The sequence below is a fragment of the Durio zibethinus genome, chromosome 15, assembly GCF_047325235.1.
Source record: "Durio zibethinus cultivar Kanyao isolate XHJ-2024 chromosome 15, ASM4732523v1, whole genome shotgun sequence".
In the NCBI taxonomy this organism is placed as follows: Eukaryota; Viridiplantae; Streptophyta; class Magnoliopsida; order Malvales; family Malvaceae; genus Durio; species Durio zibethinus.
In genome coordinates, this window is record NC_143176.1 from 23797192 (window position 1) to 23818817 (window position 21626).

Here is a 21626-nt window from a genome sequence, read left to right on the forward strand (position 1 = left end):
CATTGACCAAGTGATGCAGGGGATCTAATAGGGTTTGGGTGGACAGCAAGTACATGTCATTAAAGATGAGGCACATTACGAGCTTTACCATTAATGGTCATAGCGCTATCATTGCCAGGGACTCATTTTTGGGCCAACCATGATCAATAAGATCACAAGAAGCCATCTTTCACCCCCTTCACCCATAGTTCAATGGGCGGGGGTTTAGAGGGGGTGACAGTGCATGACACCTAGGCAAGCGTGCCCTCGACCTAATGGCTTGGGGCATAACTTGTATTCAAAGACTTGATGGTTCATGGGATTTTGCAATTCACTCTAAGTATTGTATTTCACTACATTCTTCTTCAATGTAAGAGTTGAGATATCCATTGTCGAAAGTTATTTTTGATTTTTCATGATAAAAAGAGTCATAATGTCGACTGTGCACACATCACAAACAGGATGGTGATGGCATATGCATTCTTTTTCATTTTGGTTCTTTGGCACAATTCACACTATGGCTTTGTTATTCAGCCATAGGCAGCAATACCAATCATTTTGCCCCTTCGAGAGGTAGAATGAAATGTCACACTCGCCTGAGGCTAAAAGGGGCTCAGGGCATGAAAGCACCCTCACCCTCTCAATGTTTCGTTAACGTGTTCATGAATCATTCGTTAAGTGGGTTTTGACAATGATCCTTTAGACAATGATCCTTCTGTATGTTCACCTACTGAAACCTTGTTACGACTTCTCTTTCTTCTAAACGATAAGGTTCAGTGGACTTCCCATGATGTCACAAGTAGCGAATTGTCCATGTTATCATGATTTAAACACTTTATCAAACCATTCAATCGGTAGGAGCAATGGGTGGTGTACAAAAGGTAGGGATACTCAACATGAGTTAATGACTTACGCTTACTAGGAATTCCTTGTTAAAGACCAACAATTACAATGATCTATCCTCATCATGAGGAAATTTTAAAGATTACCTAGGCCGTCAGCTAAGGCTATAGACTCTTTGAATACATCAATGCAGCACGTGTGTGGCTAAGAACATCTAAGGGCATCACAGACCTATTATTACCTCAAACTTTCTTAGCCCAAGTGGCCATAGTCCCTCTAAGAAGCTAGCCATGAAGGATCACCTTCGCGTACCTAGTTAGCTAGCTAAGGTCTTGTTCTTTAATAGAGTTAACTAGACAAATCACTTCACCAGCTAAAAACGACCATGCACCACCACCCATAGAATCAAACAAAAGCTCTCAATCCATCAATCCTTACTATGTCTAGACCTAGTAAGTTTCCCTTTCTTAAGTTAAATTAAGCCACAGGCTTTACTCTTGGTGATGCCCTTTTGTCAATTGCTTGAAGTTTCAACCTTGCGACCATACTCTTCCGAAACCCAAAGACTTTGATTTCTCATAAGGTGCTGGTGGAGTTCTACATTAATATCCATTGATCCCTAGTCGACATCATTTATGGTTGAGACTAAGATGGTATTTGATCATCTTTGAGCCCTAACTTTCATTATTGATTAATGAAAACATTCTTGGCAAATGCTTTTGCAGTTGTTCATCTTTCATAAATCCAAAAATTTCACCTCTAACTATGAAATTTGAATGCCTCTAATTGTCCCTATTAATCATTACTCCTATCTTGAAGGCCAACATGTTAAGACTGAAATCCTATGATGTTATCCCATGCTAATGTATACAAGCATAAGCCTACTTTGAGCACTCTAATTTTTGCAAAGTAACAATGTTAGAGGAATGACATGGCCAATTAAGGCTAGGAGTGCCTCACTAGTAGTAGGGAAAAGTAGCTTGGTGCTCACTATGAGGTGGATCAGATGACCCAATCCTAGTTTCAACTATAAGCTTTTTAACTGCAACAACTTAAATATATGCTATTAGAGTTGAAATTGCTGCAGCTGCTAGCATTAGACTTACCTTCCAATGAATCCCCATTAAGGGATTTAGATTGTACTTATTCTAATTACCAGACTCATAAAGCTTGGTATTGTTATTTATTTTCACTACCTCCTTATGTTAAGATTGGGTAATTTATGCACCTACTGCCTTTTTTGGAAGTGGTAGATGGTTCTTAGGCTCCCTCTTTGGAATCAAACCCTAATTCTCCATCACCTATCACCACCATAGTAGGTCATTATCCTACTATCAAAAGTTGATAGGGTAAAAATTTAAATGATGCGTCTCTGGCACATAGGCTATGTGATCTATCAAGTTATCATGAATCATCAGAGTAATGGGCAAAGCCTGTGTAAACCTTTTATCTAATGAATGCATCCCTTCCAAAAGTTAAGGTTTGTTGCACATATTAGATCTAGAATTACTACAGTTATTCGAGTAGTAGATACCATCAAATAACCTATAATTGATTTAATAAGCCATTCATAGTTTCACTGTCTGAATTAGTTCAAACTTACATAAGCATGGCTTAATCTTTGAGATAAGCATATGACTACTTGGCAGGATCAACCAAGTAGCATTCTTTCAGGATGTTGGCATCGCATGGGCCTCAATGCACTGACTAAGCGATGGAGATAGCCAACACGAAGCACAAGCATTATACGTGTCAAGCTCGTAAAATACATAGCAATATATATGCAAGGGTCGAGAGCCTGTACCCACAAAACATTCCACATCCAATAGCACGATCAAACACTAGTGCACCAATATGGCTATAGAGGTTTGGGCGGCATACTCAGGATACAACACATGATTGAGGTTTGACCCATAGCCCTTAAGGATACAAGAAGAATGATGGATTGTAAGACATCCAGCTACCATCAATTTAGGTATGTAGCATAGGATCCTGATTGCACCCCCAAGGTACGATGACTACATAAGGGGAGATTGAAGAGGATGATGTATTGACAATTTGATGCATTAAGTATGGAGCCTACCAACATGTATAATCATAACATCACTTATATGCCTATTGCATACAAGTGGCAGCATCCATGCACACTACTCCACAACCCACCAAATCAATTACTAGATGACCGAGAGGAGGAAATGATGTACGAGGCCATGCCATAATCGCTTGGCATGGGAAAAACACAAGCAAGGGCCATAAGACTGCCCTTGCCATCCAATAGGCAACAATGGCAGGACACCACTAATGCTTGGTCTAGCCGAGACTGCACATGAAACCTCCGTAACCACCACCCTAAGGGGATGTTGCTTGATTTAAGGATTTGTTCCTAGGGTCTTTGGTAGCATAGGCTACATGTACGGGCTTGGCCAATCCAAGGCATTTTTATGGTCAACGATAAGGGACCACTGGACTGCCAAATACTCAAAAGACTTGGCTAGACTAAGCTAGTGGTTGTAGCTTCTACTTACACCACTTTAAAGAGCTATTACCTGATTTAGGAACTTGGTTTGGGGTTTAAGGCAGCATCAATCATAGGCATGGGCTTGAGCTCAACATAACTGAGCCTTTTTTCCACATGCACACCAACCAGTCAAGACCATAAGCTCTTACAAGTCACCAAAACAACTAGTTGCTTGACAACATGACCATAAGGCATGCATGGTCTAGATTTTGCTCTAAGGACATTGCCATGGATGTTTGTAACAAAAACCTATCATGCACACCTACTCCCTCATGGGGGAAAAAGGGCGACCAAACAACCACCCTTAAAAGGCATGATAGATTTTATAGATATGTTAATAGTAGACATTAAAGTGTCTATAATGAGAAACTTCTTTCAAATAGGCATATCTTGCACGAGGGTTTGTAGGTGTTGATGGTGGTTGAGGCATGTACCCGCACCAAGGCCCAGTATGTGCTAATGGTGTTCGAAGCAAATGCCCGTAGCAAAGGCCAGCATATGCCGATGGTGCTTGAGGTAACTACCTATACCAAAAGTCATTTTCTATCGATACTGATCGAGGCATGTGCCTTCACCAAGGGCTAGTATGTACCAATGGTGGTCAAGCCAATTACCCATACCAAAGCCAGCTAGTGCCAGTGGTGGTCGAGGTAGGTGCCCTTACCAAAGGCCAGCTTATGCTAATGATGGTCAAGGCATGTGCCTGCACCATATGCTAGCATGTGCTGATGATGGTTGAGGCCTTGGCTAAAGTTTGATTCTAGGCCTTGATGCACATGCTAGGCTCAAGCATGTATTGCTGTCACATATTTTGCCTAGGGCACCATTACTGAAAGATTGTTGAAGAACCTAGTCAATGGTATTAAGGGTTCCAACGATTAGGGAAAGGGGCCAGAGGGTGTGTGCACATGATGTATAATAGGTGCTAGTCCTTAGCCCTTATATTTGCCCCTTATCCCCCAAGGAACCTCAACAAGTAAAAACCCCTTAAAAAAGCATAAGTGCTTTTATAAGTTTACAATCAGTAGTCATTCAAGTGTCTAAAATAGGGATATTTTTTTCGAATGGCCATAAGATCTTCTACACTTTAAGTTCTTAGCTGAATGTTTTTATGGATGCCTACAAAAATACAAGGATCATGTATATTAAATTTAGGGCCAAAAATCCTTTTAAAATAATTTAAAAAAATCCTAAACCATGAAAAATTTTAAAAATCATGAAAAATAGAAAATGAGACATCTTGCCATGAAACTTCACATGAAGGCATAAGGGGACTATTATATGAATTTAAAAGCCATAAAAATGGTATTGGCATGGAAAAAATATGAAGATGTGCTTGAACCCAACTATTGCCCAGTTATGGTCTACATGATGCATGGCCTAGCATGTGCCAATAATATTTGAAGGAACTACCTGCACTAAGGGCCAGCATGTGTCAATGATAATCAAAGCATGTGCCAAGACCAAGGGCTAACTGGTGCATATGTCATAGTCTGTAAGCTGGTCAAAGCCCAAGAGTTTTTTTTGAGTAGAAAAATAGTTCCAGTTCTAGTAGGACAAGGTCTGAAAGCTAGGGAGACCAAGCCTTAAGGTGTACTAGAGGTCTAGGTCATGGGGAACTAGCCTAAAATAATGGAATAGGTAGTGATCAAGACTCTAGAGGCTTAGGCCTAGTGTTCGGGTTTGACAAAATTGAGCTAGGCCTAGGGGTGTGTGTGTGTGTCGGTTAGCATTTTATGAATTTACAGGCAGTGATCAAGACTTTAAAGGATTAGGCTGAATGTTCAGGTTTGGCAAAATTGAGCCAAGCCTAGGTGCAGGTGTTGGTTAGCATTTTATGAATTTACAAGCCATAAAAATGGCATTTGCATGGCAAAAATATGAAAATGTGCCATGTCACTGGTCGAGACTCAAGCTTTAGGCTCGGACAACTCCAGGACACAAGAATGGACTCTTCCACGTCCCAAATTAGCCTAACATAAGAAACAGTGCATGGACACTTTAGACTACAAGACTTGGCCACCTAGTATGTTATGAAATGAAAGGCCACAATAAGTGCTTGTAGAAAGGCTAACAAAAGAATAAAAAAAAGTTTAAGGTAAAAGTAAGGATGTTATTACTTAATGGTTCTAGTGTGTGTACAATGAGGGTAAGAATCTCTCTATTTATAACTGAGTCCCCCTTATAATTAGTGCCAAGATACATTTCTAAACTCTAAGGATTATGCTGGCTTGAATCCTATGATTTTAAGAAATAAGATACAATTCTTGATTCTAAGGGATTGGTATTGCTGCACAATCTTTGACTTGCTAAAATTGTGCTAATTATCGAGCCTTCTAGAAGCCCTAAAAACTGATCCTCCCAGGATTGTGTTTAGGTATGCCCACACTTAGGCTCGATCGTGTACCTACTCTTTGACCATCAATGCTTTCACTTGGGTTTGATTGGATGCTCATGCAATGCTCACCAACGCCTACCCATTGGCCAAGCTTAATCCTACCAAACCCAAACACCTTTCCTAAGCCTCTAGAGTCTTTATCACTACTTGCCCCATTGTTTTAGGCTAGTTCCCCATGACCTAAACATCTAGTGAACCTCAGGTCTTGGTCTTCTTGGATGTCAAACTCTATCTCACTAGAACTTAAACTGCTACTTAACTTGGAGAGAACCTTTTGGCCTATACTAGCTTATGAACCATGGCACTTGAACCCACCTTTTGCTTGGTTGTGGTGCACATGGTGCACGACTATGGCCTAGGATACCTGCATTTGGTGCACGGCCTAGCATGTGCTGATGGTGTTTGACGAAACTGCTCACACAAAGGGCCGTATGTGCCAATGATGGTCAAAGCATGTGCTAAGACCAAGGGCCAACATGTCCTAATGAAGGTTGAGGCATGAGCATGTGCCATGGTTTGCAGGCTAGTCCAAGCCTAGAGGCTTTTTTTTAGTCAAACAATAATTCCAATTCTAGTGAGATAGAGTCTGATAGCCAGGGGGACCAAGCCTTGAGGTATACTGGAAGTTTAGGTCATAGCGAACTAGCCCAGAATAGTGGTAAGGGTAGTGATTAAGACTCCAACAGCTCAAGCACGATGTTCAAGTTTAGTGGAAATGAGTCAAGCCAAGGTGCAGGAGCTAGTAAGCATTATATGAATTTACAAGCCATGAAAATGGCATTAGCATGGGCAAAATATAAAGATGTGCCTGAACCCATCTACTACTTGATCATGGTATGCATAGTATATGACCTAAGCCTAGGATACCTGTGCTTGATGTGTGGCCTAGCATGTGCCATTGGTGTTCAAGGGAACTGCTTGCACAAAGGGCTAGCATGTGCCAATGGTGGTTGAAGCATGCACGAAGGCCAAGGGCCAACATCTTTTAATGGTGGTCAAGGCATATGCATGTTTCATAATTCATAAGTTGATCCAGGCCTAGGGTTCTCTTTGAGTCAAGGAGCAATTCTAGTTCTAATAGGAAAGGGTTTGATTGTGAGAGGGACTAAGCCTTGAAGCCTACTAGAGGCCCAGGTAATAAGGAACTAGCCCAAAATAGTGGTACGAGCAGTGATCAAGACTCTAAAGGCTTAAGCGTGATGTTTAGGTTTGGCAAAATTGAGCTAGGCCTAAGTGCAGGCACTAGTGAGTGCTTATGTGAGTTTATAGGCCATAAAAATGGCATTGGCATGGCAGAAGTGTGAAGATGTGGTGGAACCAACCGACTGGCCAATCATGGTATGCATTGTGCGAGGCTTAGGCCTAAGATACTCATGTGTGATGCATGGCCTAGCATGTGTTGATGGTGTTCAAGAGAACTGCTCGCACAAAGGGCCAACATGTGCTATTGGTGGTGGAAGTATGTGCCTAGACCAAGGGCCAACATATCCTGATGGTGGTTGAGACATGTACTCGTGTCATGGTTTGCAAGCTAGTCCAAGCCCAAGGGTTTTCTCTAAGTTGAAGAACGGTTCCAATTCTAGTAGAAAAGGGTTGACTACTAGGGGGACTAGGCCTTGAGACCTATTGGAGGCCTAGGTTACGGGGCACTAGAGAATAATAGTGGTATGGGCAGTGATCAAAATCCAAAGGCTCAAGCATGGTGTTCGGGTTCCATGAAATTGAGCCAGCCCTAAGTGTAAGTGCTGGTGAGCGCTTAGATGAATTGACAAGCCATTAAAATGGCATTCGCATGGCAAAATTGTGAAGATGTGCTTAAACCCACCAACTACTCGATAGTAGTGTGCATGGTATGTGGTCTAGGCCCAGGATACCACGCTCGGTGTGTGGCCCAGCATATGCCAATGGTGTTCAAGGGAACTACTTATACAAAAGGCTAGCATGTGTTGATAGAGTTCAAAGCATGTGCAAAGACTAAGGGCCAACATGTCTTAATGGTGGTCGAGGCAAGTGCATGTGTCATGGTCTAAAAGCTGGTCTAGGCCCAAAAGTTCTCTTCGAGTCAAGGAGTAGTTCTAGTTCTAATAGGAAAGGGTCTGATTGCCAAGAGGACCAAGCCTTAAGGCCTACTGGAGGCCTAGGTTGTAAGGCACTAGCCTAGAATAGTGGTATAGGCACTGATCAAAACTCTAGAGGCTTAGGCATAGTGTTTAAGTTTTATAGAATTGAACTAGGCTCAGGTGTAAGCGCTGGTGAGCACTTAGATGAATTGAGGCATGTGCATGTGTCATGGTCCGTAAGCTGGTCCAAGCCCAAAGGTTCTCTCTAAGTTGAGGAACAGTCTTAATTCTAGTATGACAAGGTTCGACTACCAAGCAAACCAATCCATAAGGCTTACTAGAGTCCTAGGTCATAGGGAACTAACCCAAAACAGTGGTATGGGCAGTAATCAAGACTTCAAAGACACAAGCAAGGTTTTCAGGTTTGGTAGAATTGAGCTAGGTCTAGGTACATTCATTTATGAGCAATATGCGATCACACAGTCAGACCTAAATGCAAACACTGATGATCAAGGTACGAGCACATGATCAAACCCATGTGCGGGATTGCCTAAACATAGTCCTGGGAAGACCAAATTTGTGGGCTTCTAGAATGCCTAATACTATAGCACAATATTTGACAAGCTAGAATTATGCTAAGCACTTGACTTTCGTTTGACAATTTTTGACAAGTGCCAGCATTTAGCGATGGTATCCGAGGTAGCATCCTGAACTAAAGGGATAGCATTTGCTGATGGTATTCAAGGAAACAATAGACCAACATCTACCAATGGTGTTGGATGCGATTGCCCATATGAACCAAGGGCCAAGTGCTGTCAATGGTGTGCAAGCAGAACTGATCCAAAGGCTAGTTGCACCAAGGGTGAGCCTGTTCCTGTAACAAATACCAAAGGCATTTGGTTGTCATTTACTTGGATGTTTGAGGTAGGGATGTCATCCACCAGCCCAATTGATTGCAATGGAGAACACCATGCATCCCCTACCCCAAAAAGGTATGGTGTAAAAAAATAAAGTGAATAGACTTCAATGGGTGTGAGAGGAAGGGATGAATCAAAGCAACAAAAGGCTAAATCTTAGTGGATCATGGCAGAGTGGCAGCAAGGCCACTTTACCACTTATAGTACTCCATCACATAATTAAGTCATCTGCAAAGGATTCTACCTACCATTTTGTGGGAATTAAGCTCTAAGAAGGCCTGCATAATTTGTTCACCTTAGAGGCTGCACCTACAACATGTACCTTTGAGGGCCATAGGCTTTTACTATGGATTGACAATCAAGTGACAAGCGCATGCATTATTTCTAGCCTAGATTCTAACTTAAAGGTGTTCAGTCAAAATCTAGTGTATGGTAGCTTTGCCCCATTGAACTTTGAACCAAACACGATGACCAATTGTGTGAATCAACAGTTCCTCTCTACTAGGTTGAATTACTATTGTGACACTACCATCAATAAGGTAAAACTATCCTATCTCACGATGGTCTAAACCCAACTCATGTTCTCTATTAGTGGGTGAACAATCCAACACTTGGTGAATTCGACTTCTCAATGATAGGAAAAGTTGGCATCGAAGGATCAAAAAGCAATGTTGCTATGCATGCTTAGCTACCACTAGCTAGTTATCCCTGTGGTAACTTTTCTGACACCTTTAGCTTTAAATTCTAAAGGTATAAAGGATTGATAGGCCATGCTTTCATAATTCATATTCTTATTGGAAATCAGAATCAAATGAGCTTTTACCCTTTTGTTCCACATATGTTTTCTGTTCTCATTGAGCTCATCTTAGGACACCTACATTATCTTTTAACAAATTTGCCTTTCCAGCCAAACTCCCCACCTAACAATGCTTTTTACCTAGATTGACTAACCGAGGTCGGCTTTAGGTCCAAAAAAAGGGGGTTGTCCCCGCTTTCAATTCATAGAATAAGTAAAATAACGTTAAAAGTAATGGTATTTCAATTTCATCTGAGGTCTCCCACTTATCCTACACCTCTCAAGTCATTTCACAAAGTTAGACTAAAGTCAACTTAATAAGGTATTCTCTCTCTATTGATTCTACCAAGCCCGTTCCCTTGGCTGTGGTTTCACTAGATGGTAGACAAGGACAATAGGAATCTCATTAATCCATTAATGTGCATCACTAATTAGATGACAAGGCATTTGGCTACCTTAAGAGAGTTATAGTTACTTCCGTCGTTTACCCATGCTTGGTTGAATTTCTTCACATTGACACTCAAAGCACTGGGTAGAAATCACATTATGTGAACATCCGTAACAACCATCACAATGCTTTTGTTTTAATTAAACAATTAGATTCTCCTTGTCTATATCAATTCTGAGTTAACTGTTCATCACTCGAGAAAAGCCCTTGAGAGAGCCTTTCCCAATCCGTCCCTTGGTCAGCATACGGTGACCTACTCTCGCCATGAAAGCAACTCAAGTAGTGCTCCAGTAGCTGATGGGTTCGACACTGGGACCCCAATGCCTAGCCCTTAGAGCCAATCATTTTCTCTAGGTTGCAGATCCATTTTGTCAATTTCCCTTGCCTGCATTGTTTCATCGACCAAAAGCTATTCACCTTGGAAACCTGATGTGGTTATGAGTACAATTGAGCACGGATAGCATGATCCTTTAGATTTTCAAAGGCTGTTGAGGGTGCACCAGACACCACATGACATGTGGTGCTCTTTCGACCACTAGACCTTACCTTTAGCTGAGCCATTTCTAGGGTGGGTAGGTAGTTAAACAAAAAAGAAAACTCTTCTCGAGGCCCCTGCCGACGACTCCAAACTCCCTAACTTTCCCATTAGCCTTCGCATTCTGGCTTAGGAATTTTAACCCGATTCCCTTTCAAAGCTCGCACTAGATGCGCTGTTGGACTAACTCCCCCCATCTTTTAGGATCGACTAATCCATGTTCAAGTGCTGTTCACATGGAACCTTTCCCCCTTCGACCTTCAAAGTTCTCATTTGAATATTTGCTATTTATTTCAAATAGTTATGACTTGTTGTTTCATGATAAACAAATTGTTTCTGTCCATACAAGCGTATTTGAAATAAAATAATACTAGTTTATTAATATTTCAAAAATTAATAAGTAAAATATTTATAAAATGAATCTGTTTACTGAGTAAGCTCAAATTATTATGACTGTTTGAGCAATTTTTTATTTCAAATAGTTAAGATCTTTTGTTTTGTCATAAAACAATTGTTTCTATTCATACAAGTTTATTCAGAATAAAATAATACTACTTTATTAATATTTTGCAAGTTAATAGGTAGGAGATTTAAAAAATATAGTTGTTTATCGAACAAGTTCAAATAGTTATGTTCATTTGAACAATTATCTATTTTAAATTATTATGACCTTTTGTTTTGTGGTAAAATAATTGTTTCTATTCATATAAAATTATTCCAAATAAAATAATACAAATTTATTAATATTTTGAAAATTAATAAGAGATTTAAAAACTAAATCTATTTACTGAACTAGTTCAATAGTTATAACTATTTGAACAATTATCTATCTCAAATCGTAATGATCTTTATTTTGTCATACAACAATTGTTTCTTTTCACATAAGCTTATTTATTTTAAAATGATATTAATTTAATAATATTCTGAAAATTAATAAGTAAGAGATTTAAAAAATAAATATATTTGTCGAACTAGTTTAAATAGTTAAGACTATTTGAACAATTATCTATTTCAAATCATTCTAACCTTTTGTTTAGTCATAAAACTATTATTTTAGTTCATACAAACTTATTTGGAATAAAATAATACTAATGTATTAACATTCAAAAAATTAATAAGCAAGAGATTTAAAAAAATAAATATGTTTACTGAATAATTTTAATTAGATATGACTATTTGAACAATTATCTATTTTAAATTGTTTTAACTTTTTGTCTTGTCATAAAACAATTGTTTTAATTAATAAACGTATCCGAAATAAAATAATACTATTTTATTAATATTTTAAAAATTATTAAGTAAGAGATTTAAAAACTAAAGCTGTTTTCTAAAGCAATTCTAATAGTTACGACTATTTGGACAAATATCAATCTCAAATCATTATGATCTTTATTTCGTCATAAAACAATTGTTTCTAATCATACAAGTTAATTCAGATAAAAATAATACTAATTTAATAATATTTTCAAAATTAATAAATAATTTAAAAAATAAATGTGTTTGTTGAATCAATTCAAATAGTTAAGATTATTAGAATAATTATCTATTTCAAATCATTTTGACCTTTTGTTTAGTCATAAAATAATTGTTTTAGTTCAAACAAGCTTATTCGAAAGAAAATAATACTAATTTATTAACTTTCAAAAAATTAATAAGTAAGAGATTTGAAAAAATAAATCTGTTTACTGAACAAGTTCAAATAGCTATAACTATTTAAATAATTATCTATTTAAAATCGAATGAACTTTTGTTTTGTCATAAAACAATTGTTTTAGTTCACAAAAGTTTATCCAAAATAAAATAATACTAGTTTATTAATATTTTAAAAATTAATAAGAGATTTAAAAAATAAATCAGTTTACTGAATCAATTTAAATAATTATGGATATTTAAATAATTATCTATTTCTAATCGTTATTACCTTTCATTTTGTCATAAAACAATTGTTTTTCAACATACAAGCTTATTTGAAATAAAATTGTTAGTACTTTTTGTTTTGTCATAAAACAATAATTTTTGAACATACAAGTTTATTTGAAATAAAATAATATTAATTTATTAATATTTCAAGAATTAGTATGAGATTCAAAAAATAAATCTATTTACTGAATAATTTCAAACAGTTATGACTATTTGAATAATTATATATTTCAAATTGTTACAACCTTTTGTTCTATCATAAAATAATTATTTCTATTCATATAAATTTATTTGGAATAAAATAATGCTAAATTAATAATATTCTAAAAATTCATAACTAAGAGATTTAAAAAATAAATTTGTTTGTCGAACCAGTTCAAATAGTTAAGACTATATGAATAATTATCTATTATTTTAAATCGTTCTGACTTTTTGTTTTATTATAAAACAATTATTTCAACTCATCCAAGTTTATTCATAATAAAATAAAACTAATTTATTAATGTTTTAAAATTTTATAAGAGATTTAAAAAATAATGTTATTTATGGAACCACTTCAAATAATTATACCTATTTAAACAATTATATATTTAATTTGTTATAACCTTTTGTTTTCTCATAAAATAATTATTTCTATTCATACAAGCTTATTCAAAATAAAATAATACTAATCTAATAATATTTTGACAATTAATAACTAAGAGATTTGAAAAATAAATTTGTTTAACTATTTGTACTAGTCAGGCCAGCAGATTCATTTTTTAAATCTGTTATTTATTAATTTTTAGAATATCAACAAATTAGCATACTTTATTCTGAATAAGACTATATCAATAGAAACAATTGTTTTATGACAAAACAAATGGTTATAATGATTTGAAATAAATAATTGTTCAAATTGTTATAACTACTTGAATTGGTTTGGTAAATAGATTTATTTTTCTAAATCTTTTATTAATTTTTAAAATATTAAAAAATAAATGTTATTTTATTCAAAACAAACTTATATGAACAAAAATATTTGTTTTACGACAAAACAAAAGGTCATAACAATTTGAAATAGATAATTTTTCATATAGCCTTAAGTATTTGAATTAGTTCGACAAACAAATTTATTTTTTAAATCTCTTAGTTATTGAGTTTCATAATATTATTAGATAAGTATTATTTTATTCTGAATAAGCTTGTGTGAACATAAATAATTATTTTATGATCTGAAATCTATAATTATTAAAATAGTAATAACTATTTAAACTGGTCCGATAAGTATATTTATTTTTTAATTCTCCTACTTATTAGTTTTTGAAATATTAATAAATTAATATTAGTTTATTCAAAATAAACTTGTATGATGAAAAACAATTATTTGATAACAAAATAAAAAGTTCATAACGATTTGAAATAAATAATTGTTGAAATGGCAATAATTATTTGAACTAATTCGATAAACTGATTTATTTTTTAAATCTACAACTTCTAAATTTTTGAAATATTAATAAAGTAATATTATTTTATTTTGGTTAAGTTTTATTAAACTAAAATAATTATTTTATGATAAAACAAAAGTTTATAACAATTTTCAATAGATAATTGTTCAAATAGTCATAACTATTTGAACTTATTCAGTAAACAAATTTTATTTTTTTTAATTTCTTGCTTATTAATTTTTTGAATGTTAATTAAATTATATTATTTTATTTCAAATTAGCTTGCATGAACTGAAAAAAAAATTTTATGACAAAACAAAAGGTCAAAATGATTTGAAATAGATAATTATTCTAATAGTCTTAACTGTTATAACTAGTTCGGCAAGCACATTTATTTTTTAAATCTCTTAATTATTAATTTTTAGAATATTATTAGTTTAGCATTATTTTATTTAGAATAAGCTTGCATGAATAGAAACAATTTGTTTTATGACAAAACAAAGATCATACTATTTAAGATAGGTAATTGTTGAAATAGTCATAACTATTTAAACTGGTTTGGTAAACAAATTTAGCTTTTGAATGTCTTATTAATTTTTGAAATATTAATAAATTAGTATTGCTTTATTCTAAATAATTTTGTATGAACAAAACAATTGTTTTACAACAAAACAGAATGCCATAATTATTTGAAATAGATAATAGTTCAAATGGACATGACTATTTGAATTTGTTCGGCAAACATATTTATTTTTTAAATCTCTAACTTATTAATTTTTAGAATATTAATAAATTAGTACTATTTTATTTTGAATAAACTTATATGAATAGAAACAATTGTTTTATGACAAAACAAAATATCATAATGATTTGAAATAAATAATTGTTCAAATAGTCATAACTATTTGAACTCGCTCATTAAACAGATTTATTTTTTAAATCTTTTACTTATTAATTTTTAGAATTTTAATAAATTAGTATTATTTCTATTCTAAATAAGTTTTTATGAGCAAAAACAATTAATTTATGACGAAACAAAAAAATAGATAATTATTCAAATAGTAATAACTATTTGAATATGTTCAAAAAACATTTTTTTCTTATTAATTTTTAGAATATGAATAAATTTAAATTATTTTGTTCAAAATAAGCTTGCATGAACAAAACCAATTATTTTGTGGCAAAATGAAAGATCATAATGTTTTAAAATAGATAATTGTTCATATAGTCATAACTATTTAAACTTTTTTGGTAAATGGATTCTTTTTTTCGTTCTCTTACTCATTAAGTTTTGGAATATTAATAAATTAGTATTATTTGACTTCAAATAAACTTATATGAACTAAAACAATTGTTTTATTACAAAAGAAAAAGTCATGACTATTTGAACTTATTTGGCAAACATATTTATTTTTTTAAATCTTTTACTTATTAATTGTCAAAATATTAATAAATTAATATTATTTTAATCTAAATAAACTTGTATGAACAGAAACAATTGTTTTATGATAAAACAAAAAGCCATAACAAGTTGAAATAAATAATTACACAAATAGTCATAACGATTTGAACTTGTTTGGTAAACAAATTTATTTTTTAAATCTTTTACATCTTTAATTGTCTTAATATTAATAAATTTGATTTATATTATTTGAAATAAGATTGTATGAATAGATAAAATTATTTTTGTGACAAAACAAAAGGGTATAGCGATTTTAAATAGATAATTGTTCAAACATTCATAATTATTTAAACTTTTTCAGTAAATAGATTCATCTTTTTAAATTTCTTTATTATTAATTTTTGAATTACTAATAAATTAGTATTATTTTATTTCGAATAAGCTTATATGAACTGAAACATTTTTTTTATGACAAAACAAAAGGTCATAACGATTTGAAATAGATAATTATTCAAAAAATCATGATTATTTGATCTATTTTAGTAAACATATTTATTTTTAAAATTTTACTTATCAATTGCTGAAATATTAATAAATTAGTATTATTTTAGTCCAAATAAGCATGTATGAACTGAAACAATTATTTTATAACAGAACAAAAAGTCATAATGATTTAAAATAAATAATTGCTCAAATAGTCAAAACTATTTGAACTAGTTTGATAAATAGATTTTTTTTGAAATCTCTTATTAATATTTGAAATATTAATAGATTAGTATTATTTTATTCCGAACAAACTTATATGAACAAAAGCTTTTGTTTTATGACAAAACAAAAGGTCATAATGATTTGAAATAGATAATTGTTCAAATAATCATAATAATTTGAACTGGATAGGTAAATAGAATTATTTTTTAAATCTCTTATTTATTTTTGAAATATTAATAAATTCGTTTTATTTTATTCCAAGTAAGCTATTATGAATTCAAAAAAACTTATTTTATAACAAAAAAAAAGGTCATAACGATTTGAAATAGATAATTGTTTATATAGTCTTAAATATTGGAACTGATTTGACAAATAAATTTATTTTTTAATTCTCTTAGCTATTAATTTTCATAATATTATTATATTAGTATTATTTTATTTCGAATAAGCTTGTATGGATAAAAATAATTGTTTTATGACAAAACAAAAGGTTATAACAATTTGAAGTTTACAATTGTTCAAATAGTCATTGCTATTTGAACTAGTTCGATAAATAAATTGATTTTTTAAATCTCTTAAATAAATTGATTTTTTAAATCTCTTACTTATTAATTTTTAAAAGATTAATAAATAGTATTATTGTATTATGAATAAAGTTGAATGTTCAAATACAATTGTTATATGACAAAACAAAAGGTAATAACAATTTGAAATAGATAATTGATAACATGATCATAATTATTTGAATTGCTTCGACAAACAAATTCACTTTTTAAATAACTTACTTATTCATTTTTAGAATATTAATAAATTAGTATTATTTTATTTTGAATGAGCTTCTATGACCTGAAACAATTGTTTTATGATAAAACAAATGGTCATAATGATTTCAAATAGATAATTGTTCATATAGTCTTAACTATTTGAGCTACTTCAGCAAACAGATTTATTTTTTAAATCTCTTAGTTATTAATTTTGGGAATATTATTAAATTAGTATTATTTTATTCCAAATAAGCTTATATGAATTGAAACAATTATTTTATGATAAAACAAAAGGTTACAACAATTTAAAATAAATAATTGTTTAAATAGGAACTAATTTAGTAAATAGGTATATTTTTTAAATCTCCTTCCTATTAATTTTTGAAATTTTATTAAATTAATACTATTTTATTCCAAATAGGCTTGTATGATGAAAAACAATTATTTTATGAAAAAACAAAAGTTTGTAACGATTTGAAATATATAATTGTTCAAATAGCCATAATTATTTGAACTAGTTCAATGTATTTTTTAAATCTCTAATATATCAAATTTTGAAGTATTAATAAAGTAATATTATTTTATTTCAGATAAGCTTTTATAAATTGAAACAATTGTTTTATGATAAAACAAAAGGTCATTTTTATTTTAAATAGATAATTGTTCAAATAGTCATAACTATTTGAACTTGTTTGATAAACAAATTTATTTTCTAAAATTTGTTGTTTATTAATTTTTTGAATGCTAATAAATTAGTATTATTTTATTTTGAATAAGCATGTATGAACTAAAAATACTATTTTATGACAAGCAAAAGATCAAAAAGATTTGAAATAGATAATTGTTCTAATTTTCTTATCTATTTGAATTAGTTTGGCAAACACATTTATTTTTTAAATCATTTATTAACTTTTAGAATATTATTAATTTATCAATATTTTACTCCAAATAAGCTTGTATGAACAAAAACAATTGCTTTATGAAAAAAAAAATATCACAACGATTTGAGATAGATAATTGTTCAAAAAATCATAATTATTTGAACTGGTTCAATATAAAGATTTAGTTTTTAACTCTTTTATTAATTTTTGAAATATTAATAAATTAGTATTATTTTATTTTGAATAATTTTGTATGAATAGAAACAATTATTTTACGACAAAACAAAATATAATAACAATTTGATATATATAATAGTTCAAATGGACATGACTATTTAAGCTTGTTTTGTGAACAAATTTATTTTTTAAATTTCCAACTTATTAATTTTTTAAATATTAATAAATTAGTATTATTTTATTTTGAATAAACTTGTATGAATAGAAACAATTGTTTAATGATAAAACAAAAGATCGTAATGATTTGAAATAAATAATTGTTCAAATAGTCATAATTATTTGAACTTGCTCTATAAACAAATTTATTTTTTAAATCTTTTACTTATTAATTTTTGGAATTTTAATAAGTTAGTTTTATTTTCATTTCAAATAAGCTTTTATGAACAGAAACAATTAGTTTTTGACAAAACAAAATGTCATAACAATTTGAAATAGATAATTGTTTAAATAGTCATAACTATTTGAAAATATTTAGAAAATATATTTATTTTTAAATTTTTACTTATTAATTTTTAAAATATTAATAAATTTTTATTATTTTATTCAAAATATGCTTGCATGATAGAACCAAATGTTTTATGAGAAAACAAAATATCATAATATTTTAAAATAGATAATTGTTCAGATAGTCATAACTATTTGAACATGTTTGGTAACAAGATTTATTTTTTAATTCTCTTTCTCATTAGTTTCTAGAATATTAATAACTTAGTATTATTTTATTTCAAATAAGCTTATATGAACTAAAACAATTGTTTTATTACAAAACAAAAGGTCACAATAATTTGAAATAGATAATAATTCAAATAGTCATAACTATTTGAACATGTTAGGTAACAAGATTCTTTTTTTAATTCTCTTTCTCATTAATTTTTGGAATATTAAAAAATTAGTATTATTTTATTTCAAATAAGCTTATATGAACTAAAATAATTGTTTTATTACAAAACAAAAGGTCACAATGATTTGAAATAGACAACTATTTAAATATTCTACTTATTAATTGTCAAAATATTAATAAATTAATATTTTGTTAATTGAAATAAACATGTATGACAAAACCAATTATTTTATGATAAAACAAAAAGTCATACCAATTTGAAATAAATAATTTTTCAAATAGTCATAAAGATTTGAAATAAATAACTTTTCAAATTGTTCAATAAATAGATTTATTTTTTAAATCTTTTACTTATTAATTGCCTTAATATTAATAAATTTGTATTATTTTATTCAAAATAAGCTTGTATGAACAGAAAAAATCATTTTATGACAAAACAAAAGGTTATAGTGATTTCAAATAGATAATTGTCAAAATAGTTAAAATTATTTAAACTTGTTCAACAAATAGATTTATTTTTTTAATCTCTAAATTATTAATTTTCATAATATTAATAACTTAGTATTATTTTATTTCAAATAAGCTTGTATGAATTGAAATAATTTTTTTATGACAAAAGAAAATGTCATAACCATTTGAAATAGATAATTGGTCAAATAGTCATGACTATTTGATCTAGTTCGGTAAGCATATTTATTTTTAAAATTTTTTACTTATTAATTGTTGAAATATTAATAAATTGGTATTATTTTAATCTGAATAAGCTTATATGAACAAAAACTATTGTCTTATAACAAAAAAAAAGGTCATAACAATTTGAAATAAATAATTGCACAAATAGTCATAACGATTTGAACTTGTTCAGTAAACAAATTTATTTTTAAAATTTTTTACTTATTAATTGTCTTAATATTAATAAATTTGTATTATTTTATTCGAAATAAGTTTGTATGAATAGAAAAAAATCATTTTATGACAAAACAAAAGGTTATAGCAATTTCAAATAAATAATTGTTCAAATAGTCATAATTATTTAAACTCGTTTCTTAAATAGATTCATTTTTTAAATCTCTTAATTATTAATTTTTAGAATATTAATAGCTTAGTATTATTTTATTTCAAATAAGCTTATATGAATCAAAATGATTTTTTTATGACAAAAAAAAAGGTCATAACGATTTGAAATAGATAATTATTCAAATAGTCATGACTATTTGATCTAGTTCGGTAAGCATATTTATTTTTTAAATTTTTTACTATTAATTGTTTAAATATTAATAAATTGGTATTATTTTAATCCAAATAAGCTTGTATGAACAAAAACTATTGTTTTATAATAGAACAAAAAGTCTTAACAATTTGAAATAAGTAATTGCTCAAATAATCAAAACTATTTGGACTAGTTTGATAAACAAAATTATTTTTTAAATCCCTTATTAATTTTTGAAATATTAATAGATTAGTATTCTTTTATTCTAAGCAAACTTACATGAACAAAAACATTTTTTTTATGACAGAACAAAAGGTCATAGCTATTTGAAAAAGATAATTGTTCAAATAGTCATAATTATTTAAACTGGTTAGGTAAATAGAATTACTTTTTAAATCTCTTACATATTAATTTTTTAGTATGAATAAATTCATTTTATTTTATTCCAAATAAGTTAGTGTGAATTGAAAAAATTGTTTTATGACAAAACAAAAATGATTTGAAATAGATAAAGGTTCATATAGTCTTAACTATTTAAACTAGTTTAGCAAACAAATTTATTTTTTAAATCTCTCAGTTATTAATTTTTGGAATATTTTTATGTTAGTATTATTTTATTTTGAATAACTTGTATAAACAGAAATAATTGTTTTATGACAGAACAAAAGGTTATAACCATTTGAAGTATACAATTATTCAAATAGTCATAACTATTTAAATTGGTTCGGTAAATAAATTTATTTTTTAAATCTCTTATTAATTTTTGAGAGATTAATAAATTACTATTATTTTATTCTGAATAAACTTTGTATAATAAAAAAAAATTGTTATATAACCAAACAAAAGGTTATAACAATTTAAAATAGATAATTGTTGAAATAGTCACAATTATTTAAACTGATTTGGTAAACCGATTTACTTTTTAAATTGTTTACTTATTAATTTTTGAAATATTAGTAAATTAGTATTATTTTATTTTGAATAAGCTTTTATGAATTGAAACAATTGCTTTATGACAAAACAAAAGGTCATAATAATTTTAAATAGACAATTGTTCAAATAAGCGTAACTATTTGAATTTGTTTGGTAAACTAATTTATTTTTTTAAACTATTGCTTATTAATTTTTGAAATATTAAGAAATTAGTATTCTTTTATTTTGGATAAGCTTTTATAAACTAAAACAATTGTTTTATATCAAAACAAAATGTCATAATGATTTTAAATAAATAATTGTTCAAATAGTAATCACTATTTGAACTTGTTCGATAAACAGATTTATTTTTTCAAACTTTTCCTTATTAATTTTTCAAATGTTAATAAATTTAGATTATTTTATTTTGAATAAGATTGTAAGATATGAAACAAATATTTTCTAACTAAACAAAAGGTTAGAATGATTTAAAATATATAGTTATTCTAATAGTTTTAACTATTTGAACTGGTTCGGCAAAGACATTTATTTTTTAAGTCTCTTATTAATTTTTGAAATATTATTAAATTAGTATTATTTTTAACTAAATAAGCTTTATTATTAGAAACAATTTTTTTATAATAAAACAAAGATCTTGACGATTTGGATTGATAATTGCTCAAATAGTTATAATTATTTGAACTAATTCGGTAAACAGATTTATTAATTTTTGAAATATTAATAAATTAGTATTATTTTATTTTGAATAAGCTTGTATGATAAAAAACAATTATTTTATGACAAAACAAAAGGTCATAACGATTTGAAAT

At 29.7% G+C, this 21626-nt stretch overlaps 1 non-coding gene and 2 pseudogenes across 1 annotated transcript; all 3 read right to left on the reverse strand.

Annotated features, from left to right (window-relative positions):
- Positions 1 to 224: 224 nt before the first annotated feature.
- On the reverse strand, positions 225 to 380 carry LOC149514818 (5.8S ribosomal RNA). Its single transcript, XR_016328386.1, has one exon. It is a non-coding gene; the product is annotated as a 5.8S ribosomal RNA (ribosomal RNA).
- Positions 381 to 683: 303 nt separating this feature from the next.
- LOC149514819 (18S ribosomal RNA) lies at positions 684 to 2484 on the reverse strand (annotated as a pseudogene).
- A 6359-nt stretch (positions 2485 to 8843) lies between these two features.
- Positions 8844 to 11300, reverse strand: LOC149514820 (25S ribosomal RNA; annotated as a pseudogene).
- Positions 11301 to 21626: the final 10326 nt, after the last annotated feature.